General features: G+C 49.7%; 1 protein-coding gene across 6 annotated transcripts in view; it reads left to right on the top strand.

The window, feature by feature from the left end:
* The window catches only part of MYOCD (myocardin), a 227,057-nt gene that overhangs the window by 69,020 nt on the left and 143,415 nt on the right, over positions 1–14,622 (top strand). The window lies entirely within an intron of this gene.

Raw genomic sequence — 14,622 nt, 5'->3', positions numbered from 1 at the left:
GAGAGCCCAGGGCTGGGATGGCAGGAGGGTTGGGGGTAGGGCACTAGTGGGGGGGAAAGGAGGGAGCCCAGCGCTGGGGCGGCAGTGGGTGTGGGAGGGTGGGGGGAGAACCCAGGGCTGGGGCAGCAGAGGGGTGCGGGGGGGAGCCCAGGGCTGAGGTGGGGGGCAGCCAAAAATTGTTTTGATTGGGGCAGCAAAAAACCTAGAGCCGGCCCTGTCTCTATGCCATTATCTAAATCATTGATACTCAGATGGAGGCTTGGGAGCTGCAAGTGGCTCTTTAATGTGTCTCCTGTGGCTCTTTGCAGCACCTGATCTTAAAACTGTGTGATTTAATTATTAACCAATCTAAGGCCTTGGCTACACTTACCAGTTCTGGGTTCGACTTATCGCGTCTAGTCTGGACGCGATAAGTCGAACCCGGAAGTGCTTGCCGTCGACTGCGGTACTCCAGCTCGGCGAGAGGAGTACCGCGGAGTCGACGGGGGAGCCTGCCTGCCGCGTGTGGACCAAGGTAAGTTCGAACTAAGGTACTTATTCACGTAGCTGAAGTTGCGTACCTTAGTTCGAATTGGGGGGGGTAGTGTAGACCAAGCCTAAGTTATTAACCAATCAGCATGTTTTTACTATGTTATTAACCAAATGTAGAATACTCGGTCAGTCATTTTGCTCTGAGAATTATATATCTATAGTAAATGAAATGATAAATTCACACTCCTGTGGCCCTTTTGGCAATGTTGATCACTAATTTGGCTCCTGAACCACTGAGGTCAGAGTATCACTGATCTAAATTATTGATGAAGATATTGAACAGAACTGGACTCAGGATCAATCCCTGGGGGATCCCACTCGATATTCCCTTCCAGCTTGACTGTGAACCACCGATAACTACTCTCTGGGAACAGTTTTCCAACCAGTTATGCACCCACTTTATAGTAGCTCCATTTAGGTTGCATTTCCCTCATTTATTTATGAGGCGGTCATGTGAGACAGTATCAAAAACTTTATAAAATCAAGTTATACCACATCTACTGCTTCCTCCCTATCCACAAGGTTTGTTACCCTATCAAAGAAAGCTATCAGGATGGTTTGACACGATTTGTTCTTGACAAATCCATGCTGACTGTTACTTATCACCTTATTATCCTCTAAGTGTTTGCAAATTGATTGCTCAATTATTGGCTCCATTAGCTTTCTGGGTACCAAAGTTAAGCTGACTGGTCTGTAATTCCCTGGGTTTTCCTTACTTTATTTTTTATAGTGTGGCACTATATTTGCTCTTTTGCAGTCCTCTGGAATCTCTCCCGTCTTCCATGAGTTATCAAAGATAATCGCTAATGGCTCAGATATATCCTCAGTCAGCTCTTTGAGTATTCTAGGATGTATTTCATCAGCCCCTGGTGACTTGAAGACATCTAACTTGTCCAAGTACTTTTTAACTTGCTCTTTCCCTATGTTTGCTTTGGTTCGTACCTCATTTTCACTGGCATTCATGATGTTAGATGTCCAATCATTACTAAACTTTTTGGTGAAAACTGAAACATAAAAGTCATTTAGCGCGTCCACCACATTTTAAGAACATAGAATGGCCATACTGGGTCAGATGAAAGGTCCATTTAGCTCAGTATCCTGTATTCCGACAATGCCAGGTGCCCCAGAGGGAATTAACAGAACAGGTAATCATCACGCAATCCATCCCCTGTCGCCCATTCCTTTGCTAAAGTTTGCCTTCTTGAAATCTATTCTCTTTATTGTGCTGTTTTCTCTCCTATCGTTCTTTAGAACCATGGACTCTATCATTTCATGATCACTTTTACTCAGCTGCCTTCCACTTTCAAATTCTCAGTTCCTCTCTATTTTTCTAAATCAAGTCTAGAACAGCCTACTTGCTTTCTCCATCTTCTGAAATAAAAAATTGTCTCCAATACATTCCAAGAACTTGTTGGATAACCTGTGCTCTGCTGTGTTATTTTCCCAACAGACGTCTGAGTAGTTGAAGTCCTCCCTCACCACCAAGTCCTGTGCTTTGGGTGATTTTGTTAGTTGTTTAAAAAAAGCCTCATTCCCCTCTTCCTCCTGGTCAGGTGGTCTGTAGTAGATCCCTATCATGACATCACCCTTTGTTTTTTACCTATTTTATCCTTACCCAGAGACTTTCAACTAGTCTGTCTCCTATTTCCATCTTAACCTCAGTTCAAGTGTATACATCTTTGATATATAAGGCAACACCTCCTCCTTTTCTTCTATGACTGTCCTTCCTGAGCAGTACCAATATTCCAGTCATGTGTATTATCCCACTAAGCCACTGTGATGCCAACTATGTCATAGTTGTGTTTATTCACTAGCATTTCAAGTTCTTCCTGCTTATTCCCCATACTTCTCATATTAGTATACAGATATCTAAGACACTGATTTGATTTCCCCACTTATGTTCCCTCTGCTCACTCCCTTGTCCCTGCTATAATGGCCTGTACTCTCCCCAGATTCTGATCCTTCTCCCAGGTTTCCGTGTTTTTGACTTACCTGTGGGCTTTTGTCACCTACCCCCATCCAACCTAGTTTAAAGCCCTCCTCACTAGGTTAGCTAGTCTGTATCCAAATATGCTCTACCCCTTCCTCAATAGGTGGACCCCCTCTCCGCTCAGCAGTCCTTTCCAGAACAGCATCCCATGATCAAGGAAGCCCAAGCTCTCCTAGTGGCACCATCCTTGCAGCCAGGCGTTCACTTCCAGGATTCATCTGTCTTTGCCTGGGCCCCTACCTTTGACTGGAAGGAACTTACACCCCCAACTCCTTCACCCTCACACTCCCAGAGCCCTGTAGTCACTTCTGGTCTGCTGAGGGTCATACCTCGCAGTATCATTAGTGCCCGCATGGATGAGTAGCATGGGGTAGTAGTCAGTGGGCCAGATAATCTTCAACAATCCCTCCGTAACATTTGGGATACGGACCCCTGGCAGGCAGCATACCTCCTGGGATGCCATGTGAGGCCAACGGATGGGTGCCTCTGTCCCGTTCAGAAGGGACTCACCAACCACCACTACCTTACGTTTTCTTCTGGGAGTGGTGGCTGTGATCCTCCCAGCCTTGGGAGTACATGGCTTCTCCTCCACCTTGGGGGGCAACTCCTCATCACTTCTTGCCAGGGCAGCATAACGGTTCTTCATCACCATGGTGGGTGGGTTGGAAGTAGGACTGGAGCACTGCCTGCTGCCAGAAGTAACCAGTAGCCAGTGCCTCCCTGTGACAGAACCATATCCTCCTCCCCCGGTGGCATAACAGCAGTTGTCTGTAGCTGGATCGCCTCCTCAGCCTTGGATGTCTCCATATGAATATTCTCAATGAATTCCTCATGGACACGGGTGCTTCTCAGCCCAGCCACCAGCCACCTCCTCCTGTAGCTCTCCCACCTGCTTCTGAGAGTTGCACCAGCAAGCACCTTTCACACTGGACAGTCCCCCAAGCCTGGCTTTCTGTCAGTGAGTGGGAAATGCAGGCCACAGTCTCTGCAAAGCTACACCAGGATCTGAATAGACATATCCATGGTCAGGTTCTCTGTCTGGATACAAATGCAGGAGGAGGAGACAGGAGTAGCGTTGGCACAGGCCATGTGGCCCTTCCTAACCATAATGATTATATTACAACTCCCTCTCAAACTCCCCTGTTCGCTGACCTTGGTCGCTTAGCCTCTGGCTTTTAAGGCCGTCTCTCCTAGGTCAGCCCTACCCCCTCGTTAATCACACATGGGAGGGTGATCAGAAGGCTGAATGAAGTGGAACAAAGATGATCAAGGATGAGCTGTGGAACAAAGGCTCAGACAGGCCCCAAACACACAATCCCAACTGACCTGCAACTTTAAGTAATCTGCAACAGAAAGAAAAACATAAACAGCCAAAAACCAAACAGCCAGACAAGCTCACTCACCCAATCTAAATGGGGACATATAACCACCAGGAGCCTATATGTTTAGCCCATATAACCGCCAGTAGTCCACCTGCCCAGCCAATATCACCTGCAGGAACCCACACGCCCAGGCAGGATAATTTCCAGAAGCTCGTGTGTACAGCAATACAATCTCCAGGAGCCCATGCTACCTCAGTGAGGCAAGGCCTGTGCTTTCCAGCAAGAAACAGCATCTAACTTGTCTGAAATTCTCAAGCCCTGCCTGTCTGCACCCTCCCAAGCTGCTCCCCGTCCTGGATACTGAAAGCCCAAAGGCTGCTCCTGGTTAGGGCAGAGGAACAATCACCATGGCACCAACTACAGCCAGCCAGCAAGGCTGTTAGAGATTCCTCTGGCCCCCAGCCACAGGCCAACACCGCACAGAGTCTAGCAAGGAAACAGGCCCCTCTCCAAACTGCTGGCAGCCTAGGCAGCCAGTGAGCAGCCAAGAGACGGGAGAAGGGCACAGACACACAGGCAGGGGACTGGGGCCACTGTGTTTGTAGGGTTTGTTTCTTTAGATATTTTCATTGATTTTCTTTCCTCCCTTTCTTTCCCCCTTGTCCTGCCCCCCCCGGGCAGTCTGATGGGGGTAGTTGGGTGAGGGGGAAGGTGTCCTCTGTGGCCTTTCTTATCTTGGAGTGCTTTGTCCTGCAATACTTCCACTTCTCAGATTTCCCCCAGCCCTCCTCCATGTGCACAGAGGCTAACTCCAAAGTCACTGCCCTCTGCTATATTCAATCCTGGAGTTTACTTGGCCCCTATCTGTTCCCCCCTACCCCTTTTCCCTGCCCTGTCCCAATGCTCTGTGACCCCAGACTTGTTCCCACACCTACCTCCCTGTCCTGTTCACTGGAGGCAGCTGTCTGCAATGACTACCGCAGCAAGACGGGAGACCAGTGTGTGCAGCACTAGATCCACAGACACCGCTCTCAGAGAGCCATCCAGCAGGCCAGCTCCCACCAACGCCATCCCCCAGACAGAGGCAAGCTAGGCTCCCAGGAGAACAGGGCTCAGAATGGCTCAGGCAGGGAAGGACTTGCTGCTGCAGCCAGGCCCATCAAACATTGCTCAGAGAAGCAGCCTGGTTTACCGAAGTGAGGGCTGGTCGCCGGGAACTGCAGGCGTTCGGCTGCTCTGGGCTTAGGTGTGTAACTCTAGGTTGGCCTGTGGGACTTCCCCAAAGCCACAGAAGGAGTAAGAGCCAGAAGCAAGGGTTAGCCTTTTGCCAAGTCAACCAGACTACACCGCCTCTCCTGCTGTGGCACTGGCCCCACAGAAGCAGTTGGCAGGAAGGCGTCCTCTGCTGTGCCAGCATCATGTACAGTGCCAACAAGCATCACCTGCTTTTTATCCAGAGCACGCCGTGCACGGCTAGCTGCAACGAAAGCCCGTATCTCCCTCTGACCCTGGACGGTGGGGGCTCAGCCCCCAGCATCACCAGCACTGCCCCAGCCTCCACGTCAGCCCAAGGAAATGATGAAGGGGGTAGGGGACAGCACCCAGGGAAACGGCAGCACAGAACTGCTCTGGGTGTGCTGTGGCCGCTCCGAGGCGCTGCGCCTGGACAGAGACAGGAGCATTTCATTCATTTTACCAGGTTTCCAGCTCTGATCACATTTCTGAGGTTTTCACTAAAGGGTGACTTCAAAGGAGACACTCAGGAGAGACTCACTAGACCGGCAGTGGTGTAAATAAATACAGCTTCACCAGTACCAATGGAGCAACATCAGTTTACACCTGCTGTGGCTCTGGCCCAGGATCTTAGTCTCATCTTTTGGACTTCTTGGAAGCAGCCATCTCTGTTCTTCGTCAGCTCCTCATTGCACTGGATTTTCTGCAGGGCGGCAGGGCTGTTTGCTGAGCTCCACAGTGAAATCCCTGCTCATGCCAGAACTCAGGGGAGCTGCAATTTGTTTACTGGCAAGTGATACTGTGTCTGTCTTCCTGCATGACAAGTATTCACACTAACTGCCAAGCAGGTGATGGTTTAACTTCTTCCTAGTATTTGGGAACTGAGGAGAGGGCAGAATGGAAGCAAGTCCCTGATATTCCTTGATATTCTTTGATTGCTGGAAACAAGAAAACATTGACAGATCTTTAAAATCCCTTAAAGGGCCCTGGAGTGCCCCACCTACACCTCATGCCTCCTGCAGGCAGTGGGGCTGCATGGGCCATTTGGGGAGAGCAGGATTTGGCCCTCAGAACTCATGCGTGGACAATCTTGTGACAGGTTAGAACATCCCTCCTCACAGTCTGCACCGCATTGCGCTTCACTACAGCTCTTAGAATGGTCTTTACAGCTACCAATGGTGGTAAAGCAGTTGTCGATGGTAAACTATTTTGGCTACACAGGGGCAAATGTCTGAACATTCATTTTACTCCAGTGCCAGGAACATTACACTGAATCCAGGCCATGTTCTGAACACTGGTGATTGCACACAGAGAACCCACACTGAAGTGTGTTCTTCCAAATGCACTTGACTGTAACTTCCATTATGCAATGATTGACACTGGTATTTTTAAGAACTAGGCTGAGCATTTTGTTTTTATTATTTGTAGTGTGGTGGCATCTAGAGGCCCAAGCCAAGATCAGGGCCCCCTTGTGCTGACAGCTAAATAGTTAGAGACAGTCCCTGAAAGATCAGTGGCCCCGTTTTACAGATGGGAACTGAGACCCAGAGAGAGCAAGGCTACATCTGCATAAGAGCTAGGGGTGTGATCCCCAGCTTGCAGTAGACATACACACGCTAGTGCACTAAAAATAGCAGTGTAGCTGTGCCAAATATGAACCATCAGGATGCAGGTAGGTTTGTGCTCAGGGCAGCTTAGGGATTTTAGGATATTGTATAGGGAGGATTCTTTGGGAAAAAACAAAAGCCCTCAGCAACCTTATAAGCTACTTCAGCTACTGTCATAACTATAAAGGGAAGGGTAATAGCTGTCCTGTGTACAGTACTATAAATCCCTCCTGGCCAGAGACTCCAAAATCCTTTTCCCTGTAAAGGGTTAAGAAGCTCAGGTAACCTGGCTGGCATCTGACCTAAAGGACCAATAAGGGGACAAGATACTTTCAAATCTTGGGGGGGGAAGGCTGTTGTTTGTGTTCTTTGTTTGGGAGTGTGTTCGTTCTCGGGACTGAGAGGGACCAGACATCAATCCAGGTTCTCCACATCTTTCTAAACAAGTCTCTCCTATTTCAAACTTGTAAGTAAATAGCCAGGCAAGGCGTGTTAGTTTTCCTTTGTTTTTCTCAACTTGTAAATGTACCTTTTACTAGAGTGTTTATCTCTGTTTGCTGTACTTTGAACCTGAGACTAGAGGGGGGTCCTCTGAGCTCTTTAAGTTTGATTACCCTGTAAGGTTAATTTCCATACTGATTTTACAGAGATGATTTTTACCTTTTTCTTTAATTAAAAACCTTCTTTTTAAGAACCTGATTGATTTTTCCTTGTTTTAGATCCAAAGGGGTTTTGGATCTTGATTTACCAGGAGTTGGTGGGAGGAAGGAGGGGGGATGGTTAATTTCTCCCTGTTGTAGATCCCAGGGGGGTTGGAACTGATTCACCAGGAGTTGGTGGGAGGAAGGAGGGGAATGGTTAATTTCTCCTTGTTTTAAGATCCAAGGGGTTTTGGATTTGTTTTCACCAGGGATTTGGTGAAGGTTTTTCAAGGCTTCCCAGGAAGGGAATCCATTGAAATGGTGGCAGCCGAACCAGAGCTAAGCTGGTAGTTAAGCTTAGAAGTTTTCATGCAGGCCCCTACATTTGTACCCTAAAGTTCAAAGTGGGGATCCAGCCCTGACAGCTACGCTCCTATTTTTAAGCACACTAGCTCAAGGCGTGGAAGAGCAAATATGATTATGTCTACACTACAGACCTTACCGCCTCACAGCTATACCACTACTGCTGTGCCACTGTAAGGTCTCCCGTGTAGTCGCTCTTTGCCAGCGGAGTGAGCTCTCCTGCCACCATAATTAAACCACCCTCAATGAGCGGCGGTAGCTATTTCGGCAGGAAAGCCTCTCTTCCCAACAGAGCGCTGTCCACACCGGCACTTTAGTTGGTGAAATTTATGTCAGTCAGGTGGGTGGTTTTTTTCACACCCCACACTGACAAAAGTTTTGCTGACAAAAGTCTACTGTAGATAAAGTCTATGTCTCCTCAAGCTTGGAGTCACACCCCTAGCACTGACTATAGACGGTCCCTTTGGGACCTGCCCAGGGAGTCTGTAATAGTGCAGGGTTTAAACGCAGATTGACTAAGGCCAAGAAAACCCCACAGCCATCCTTCCTCTCCAGTCCTGCCATGTGTGAGGGCAGGGTGCAGCTGCACCCCACAGGAGCAGCCCAGGGAGAGAGCCGAGAGTTTGACAAATACACAGAGGAACATGGAAACTTATCTGAAGGGCTGCCGGAGAGGCAGAGAAAGGCTGAGATAGCATCTGAGGGAGAATGGAGTACAGTTTTCTCTGCTTATTTGTTCTGTACCTGTTTTCTCTGGGTAATCAACAGAGACTTTATTGGCTCTCCAAAATAGCCTGTTGTCTATTTGCTCCCTCCGGTGCTCTGATACAGCCCACATTTGCTAGCTTTCAGGACACACTACAAGGCCTATTTAGTCACTGAGCTTTCCGCCAGATGGGGGAAGGGCCGAGCTGTGCTCTGGGTGGTGGAGACATACAGGTGGAGAAGTTTTCTTGAACTTCCACCTAGACAATTTTTATAAGTTGAGAAATGGTAACTATTCCATCAGGAGCACTCCCAAATCTGTGCCACCCAGCCGTGCACAGCCATTCCTTCGGGGAGCATGGAGCATCTCTGCGCTCTATGTTTCTTCCTGGCTGCTCTCCTGATTGCTCTGGTTTGAAGCCCTCCCTTGATTGCCAGACAGAGCACAGACACTCTCTTCACGGGGCTAGAGTGACTCCAGACTATAGCTGTATGACACTTTCCCAGCAAATAGTTTATTTGCCAAAAAATACAGTTTTGGTTGAACCGGAACTCTTCACAAATGTGCCCAATAGTTCTGGCGAGACAAAAATGTGGGGGGCTAGATTCACAGAATGGCCATCAAAGGCGGAGGTACCCATTGTACAAATTTAGCCCAGTGATTAGGCCACTCACCTGGGATAGGGGAGACGTGCATTTGAATCAGGTCTCTCCCCTCTGAGGTGAGCACTCTAATCAGGGTACAGGATACTCTAGGGTGGGCTTCTCTCTTCTGTTGAAGTTGTTCCACTTTTTATAACTAAATAACTATTCATTGGTGTAGCCAAAGAAACTTGGGTCTTGCCTCCCACAATGAGCAGCTCAACCACCAGGTTATGGCGTCATTCTCATGTTCTCCAGCCCAAGGGCAATTCAGGTATTTTATATAAAGTGGAACAGCTCCAACAGGAGAGATGGAGAGACACTCAGAGTGTGGCTCCAAACCTGGGTCCTCCATATCATTGCCCAGAAACTGCTGAAAGGGGAAGGGAAGGTCTTTCTAGCTCTTCTGCAGCAGAAGGAAACAGTGTGTTTCCAGGTGTGGGAGGGGCTGAGACTGACTCCTTCATAGAGTAATGAAATGGAGTAATGCAGCCTGCCCTCGGGGCCAGCGGGAGGAGATGACCCCTGATACTGAAGAAGCTTAAAGGAGTTGGTTATAACCATTCAGCACCATGGGGAATTAAAGTTGCTAGCATGTGATTGTCCTTTTGCTGGTCACATGGAGGCACAAAGAACCTATGAGAGGTTAAAGAAAATTTTCTGCTGGCCAGGAATACAGAATGATGTGAGGAATTATTGCAGGTCTTCTGAATTATGTCAAAAGAGAAAGAGACCTGCAGGACCTCAGAAAGTCCCCCTGGACCCCTTACCTGTGATACAAGAGGCATTTCTGAGAGAAGCAATGGACATTGTGGGTCCTATGCCACGTCCCACCTAACAGGTGAAGAAATATATCTTGGTGATGGTGGATTTTGCCACTAGATATCCTGAAGCAGTAGCTCTGACTAACACCGAGGCAGAATCTGTGGCAAGGGCCCTTTTCACTATCTGAGACTCAGAGACTTTAAGGCCAGAAGGGCCCATCATGATAATCTAATCTGATCTCCTGCACACTGCAGCCTGCTTTCAAAATGATACCTCACAAGGCATACTTTGTACAAAACATATCCTAATTATATGACAGTGGTGAATATGGGGGTTCCAGGCTGCCGCTTTAAGGTACAAGTGCCACAACAAGATATTACCTCACCGACCATGTCTCTCTCATGACCAACAGAACAGCTGGTTCTGGTGCTTAGGATATGGGCATCCCAAAGAAGGTGTATAGCTTGCCCTGGCTTCTCAGGCTTCTCCCTTCAGGCCTGCCTACAGTAGCAGTCTCAGCTCACAGCCTTGTCAATGATGAGGCTTTGCAAGCCAAGCTGACTCCCTCAGGCATTCCTGACAAGCCAACTCCCTGTTCAGGCACCTCTCTTCACAATGGCAAGACATAATCCACAGGCTGGTGTGTGCAACCCAGTTCCCCCTGCTGGGAGAAATCTGCACTTGCCTAGGCTTTGCACTGAAGAGGGAGTCTCCATTAGGTCAAGCAGCAGGACCCATGGCTCTGGAGCAAGAGGGCCTGGATTATCTCCCCACAGATGTGCCATTCTGAACTTCTGTGGATTGCTGACCATGTTAATATTAAACACAAGAGCAAAGGAGGCCAGAGTAACATCCATGTGGGTGCAGGTCAGAGAGTCGAACGTCGCCCTCTCAGTGAGCTCACTGCTACACTCTCACTTCTTGCTCTGGCAGTACAGCCACTGTGGTTTGGTGTCCCTGTGGTGACCTGCACACCTAAGTAGCTATCAGGGAAATCCCCGAGGAGGGACCTCGCTCCTGGAAGGTTGGGGGCAATTTGCTGTTGCTGAGCCATCCTCCTGTCATCAGTGCAGTAAACATTTCCAGCGCTTGCTCTGGCAGGCAGCTCAGAGGGACCAAGCACTATGTGAGCACTGGCAATGGGGCCAGGAAGAACGTGGAGCGCTTGGGAACTTTCAGGCGCAACTGTTGGCAGTTTCAGTTTTCATCTGAGCCAAAGAAGCCGTGCTCTCTGACAAACATCCTGCACCATTCTCGCTGGCCAAGACTTTGCTATGAAATCCTAGCACTCCTGCCTTTCAGCTCCGCAGACAAGGGAGGGCAGGAGTGGGGCCCTATTTCAAAGTCTACTCAGTGCCACCAGTACATTGAATTTGGCAGCTCTTCTTCTATCGGCTACCCCATAGCCCAAGCTACAGGGTTTATGTTTTTAGATACAGCTTAGGTTATTGCCAGGGAACTCTCAGACTTAGAGCTGGGAGGTGGAATGATCCACGTACCTACAGTGCATTGGCAATGTCAGAGTCTGCTGAGAGATTTATACTACTCATAATGCAGACAATATGAGGCTTCTGAATTCAGTGCGGTGGTTTGTTCTCATTTGGAAATCTTCTTAGCACTTGCAGAAAGAACTGACTTATAGTCTACAGAGAAACACACCGATCACCCAAGCAAACGAGGCCAGCTGCTCTCTGAGCAGATTCAATTCCTAGACGGATCGCTGCTGAGGGCATGGAAGCACTAGCCTGGCACTGCTCTCCAGTCACTGGGCAGCCGATGGAAACAGGTTGCAAAGGGAAGGAGCATATTCAACAGTCAGGTTTATCTGACAGGTTTTAGAGGGGTAGCCGTGTTAGTCTGTATCAGCAAAAACAATGAGGAGTCCTTGTGGCATCTTAGAGACTAACAAATGTATTTGGGCATAAGTTTTCATGGGCTATAGCCCACTTCATCAGATGCATGGAGTGAAAAAAACTTTATCTGAGTTGCTTAGAGGGTTACTTAGTTTCTGTCTGTTTAGTTTTCAGCCCCCACCCTAAACCCGTAGTGTAAAAGCTAAACACTCCACAGCACAATGATGGACCCGCAATGGCCATAGCCAGACAGGCATCCTGATTAACAATACCTCCAGCAATGCCCCTGTGATGGGGTGTTCACCCCATACAAGGCAGAGCAGGTTAAATTAGGTTAATTAACCTGATAAGCTGCACCTGTGGGCAGCCAGGGATAGCCAGGCTCACTGAGGATTGAGCCCATCTAAGAAGGAACAGGAGGGCTAGTATAAAGCCAGGAAGTTGGCAGCAGAAAGCAGCTGAAGGGGAAATAGGCTGCAGTTACTTCCTGCGAGGAGGGAGTTTGGGCTTGTGAACCCAGAGATGGGGGAGCCAGAAGACATAGGAAGGAGTCCAGAGAAATAGCAACAGGGTCTGGGATCAAGTGAATGAGAGTTGCTAGATATAGGATTCCTGGCTGGAACCTGGAGTAGAGGGCAGGCTCAGGTTCTCCTAACAGCCACTGGGCAGTGGCACAGACTAGGCAGTGGAGCAGACCACTGCCTAGGCCAGTCATCTGGTGGGACTTTGCTATCCCAGAAGGGGAGGACTATAGTGACCTGGCTGGAGGACTAAGCCATGAAGAGAGGGCACCCTGGGTTGCAGAGAGAGAAAGAGGCATGGCAGGGTGCATGAACGAGTGGCAGAAGGGGGTGTCAGACCTGAAAGGAGCTAATCCCCAGAGCAGCCAGGAGGAGGTGCCCTAGAGGTGAGTGGGACCCCATTACAGCCCCCGCAGCCCAGCCTGTATCCCACCAACTCCCCACACAGCAGAGCCTTACAGTCTGCGCCAGAGCATAACAAAGCCAGACTCTGGCAGGCCCGGTGGGGAGAAGGCCCCAAAGCCCCTCTCATCTGACTGAATGGGCTCCAGCATCTCTGCTACCACACCACAGTGGTACTGCTGGGGTGACAGGCGTCTCTCAACCAGCCAGGTCCCAAACCATCGAGCGCTTCTTAGGTGAAAAACAGCACCTTAAACTGCCCCTGGAAACCATCTGGCAGCCAGTGCAGATCCTGGGACCCTGCATTATGTGATACGTCACTTGGTGCGTGGGAAGCTGCATGCTGCACCTCCCAAATGGGCCCAGTGGGAAGCCCCATGCAGAGCACATCCTTGGATGAAACATATTCCAGTGGAATGAAGGAGAAATTCCGCCACTGCTTCTCAGTGTTGTGCAATAGGGACTGGAGCATTTGTACAGCAGAGATGGGTGTGTGTAATGTCTGCATTTGTAGCCTGCAGCATTATAGTGAATGGAGAGAGGCAGGACTGTGGGGGGCGTCAAGACATTTCTAGCGGTCAGAGAAGACCGTTTTGAGCCTGAACTCACTCTCAGTGAAGTCCCAGATAAAATGCTCATTCACCTCAGAGAGGGCAGCATTAAGGCCTGAACCTGCCATGTCACCCCCTGCATTCTCTCCCTAAGCACACAGACGTCTGAGCATTTATTGTCTCTGAGGAGGAGGGGAAAAAATAACTTAAGCAAAGACAGAATGAGGCCAAGCCCGCCCTGATGTAAGCGGGCACCACGCCACAGCAGAGCAGTCCCCTGCTCCCTGAGCCTGCACGTGAACCTGTTGTCCTGACTAAAAGCGCCCCCCAGTTCTTTCCCAGAAGTGAAAGCAGGGTCTAGACCAGTGGTTCTCAACCAGGGGGCCGGGACCCCAGGGGGGGCTGCGAGCAGGTTTCAGGGGGTCCTCCAAGCATGGCCAGTGTTAGACTAGCTGGGGCCCAGAGCAGAAAGCCAAAGCCCCACCGCATGGGGCTGAAGTCCAGGGCCTTGAGCCCTGCCACCCGGGGCTGAAGCCAAAGCCTAATCAATGTAGCTTCATAGGGGCCCCTGTGGCATGGAACCTCAGGCAATTGCCCTGCCCTAACGCCAGCCCTGGCTTTTATATGCAGAAAACCAGTTACTGTGGCACAGGTGGGCTATGGAGTTTTTATAGCATGTCGGGGGGGCCTCAGAAAGAAAAAGATTGAGAACCCCTGGTAGGCAGCCTCATTCCCCTGAGCACATTTCCCCAGGTAAAGCCAGGGGGCAAGCATTGCTGTTAGATGGTGTGCCAGGATCCTTTCTGGCCAAGGCACTGCGGGTCGCCCTGTGAGTCTCTGCGCTGTGGAAGGCTCATTCTGCTGCTGTGTATCTTTTTCTCTGTACAGGGTAGGGCTGGTGTCTAGGGCTAACACCACACACTATCTCCCATGTACACAGTGCTTTTCCCCTGAAGTCTCAAACTGCTTTATTGACTCCATAGACCTGGACAAACAGCGATAGTTTCCTTCTATGAAGCCTGACCACCTATTCCTCACTTCCAAACCCAGCTATGAAGAGACATTGCAAAATCCAAAGCACAGAAGTGTGAGGGAACTCTCCCTCCAGCTCTCTCCATGAACATGTCTTCTGGCCAGGATCTCCCATAAGGCTCCATGGTTATGCCTATGAGGAGCATTCTGCTATGAACTCAGAATGGAGTCCCTGCCTCTCCTGGCATCACCATCACCTCTGTGAAGCTGCCTCCCCTAAAGATTTTTCTTGCCTGTTCAAGCACTCGCTCTCAGTGGGAATAAGTCGCTCTGAGTATATTTAGGGAGGACCGGTGGATAATTTTAGAGTTACTCACTTAGGGCAAGATTGTCACTTGAGCTTCAGACCAGCGGGGGGCAGCTGGTCATCCTGGGAATTAGCTCTTCCACTCAGGAGCGCCCTCTGCGGCCCAGTGCCTCACTTGCTGCTGGCCCTGGTGTCCCTCCTGGACCCTGGTGCCCCT

Source organism: Trachemys scripta, chromosome 14 (assembly GCF_013100865.1).
Source record: "Trachemys scripta elegans isolate TJP31775 chromosome 14, CAS_Tse_1.0, whole genome shotgun sequence".
Classification (NCBI taxonomy): domain Eukaryota; kingdom Metazoa; phylum Chordata; order Testudines; family Emydidae; genus Trachemys; species Trachemys scripta.
Note: the sequence above shows the minus strand (reverse complement) of the source record. Positions and strands in the feature narration are given on the sequence as shown.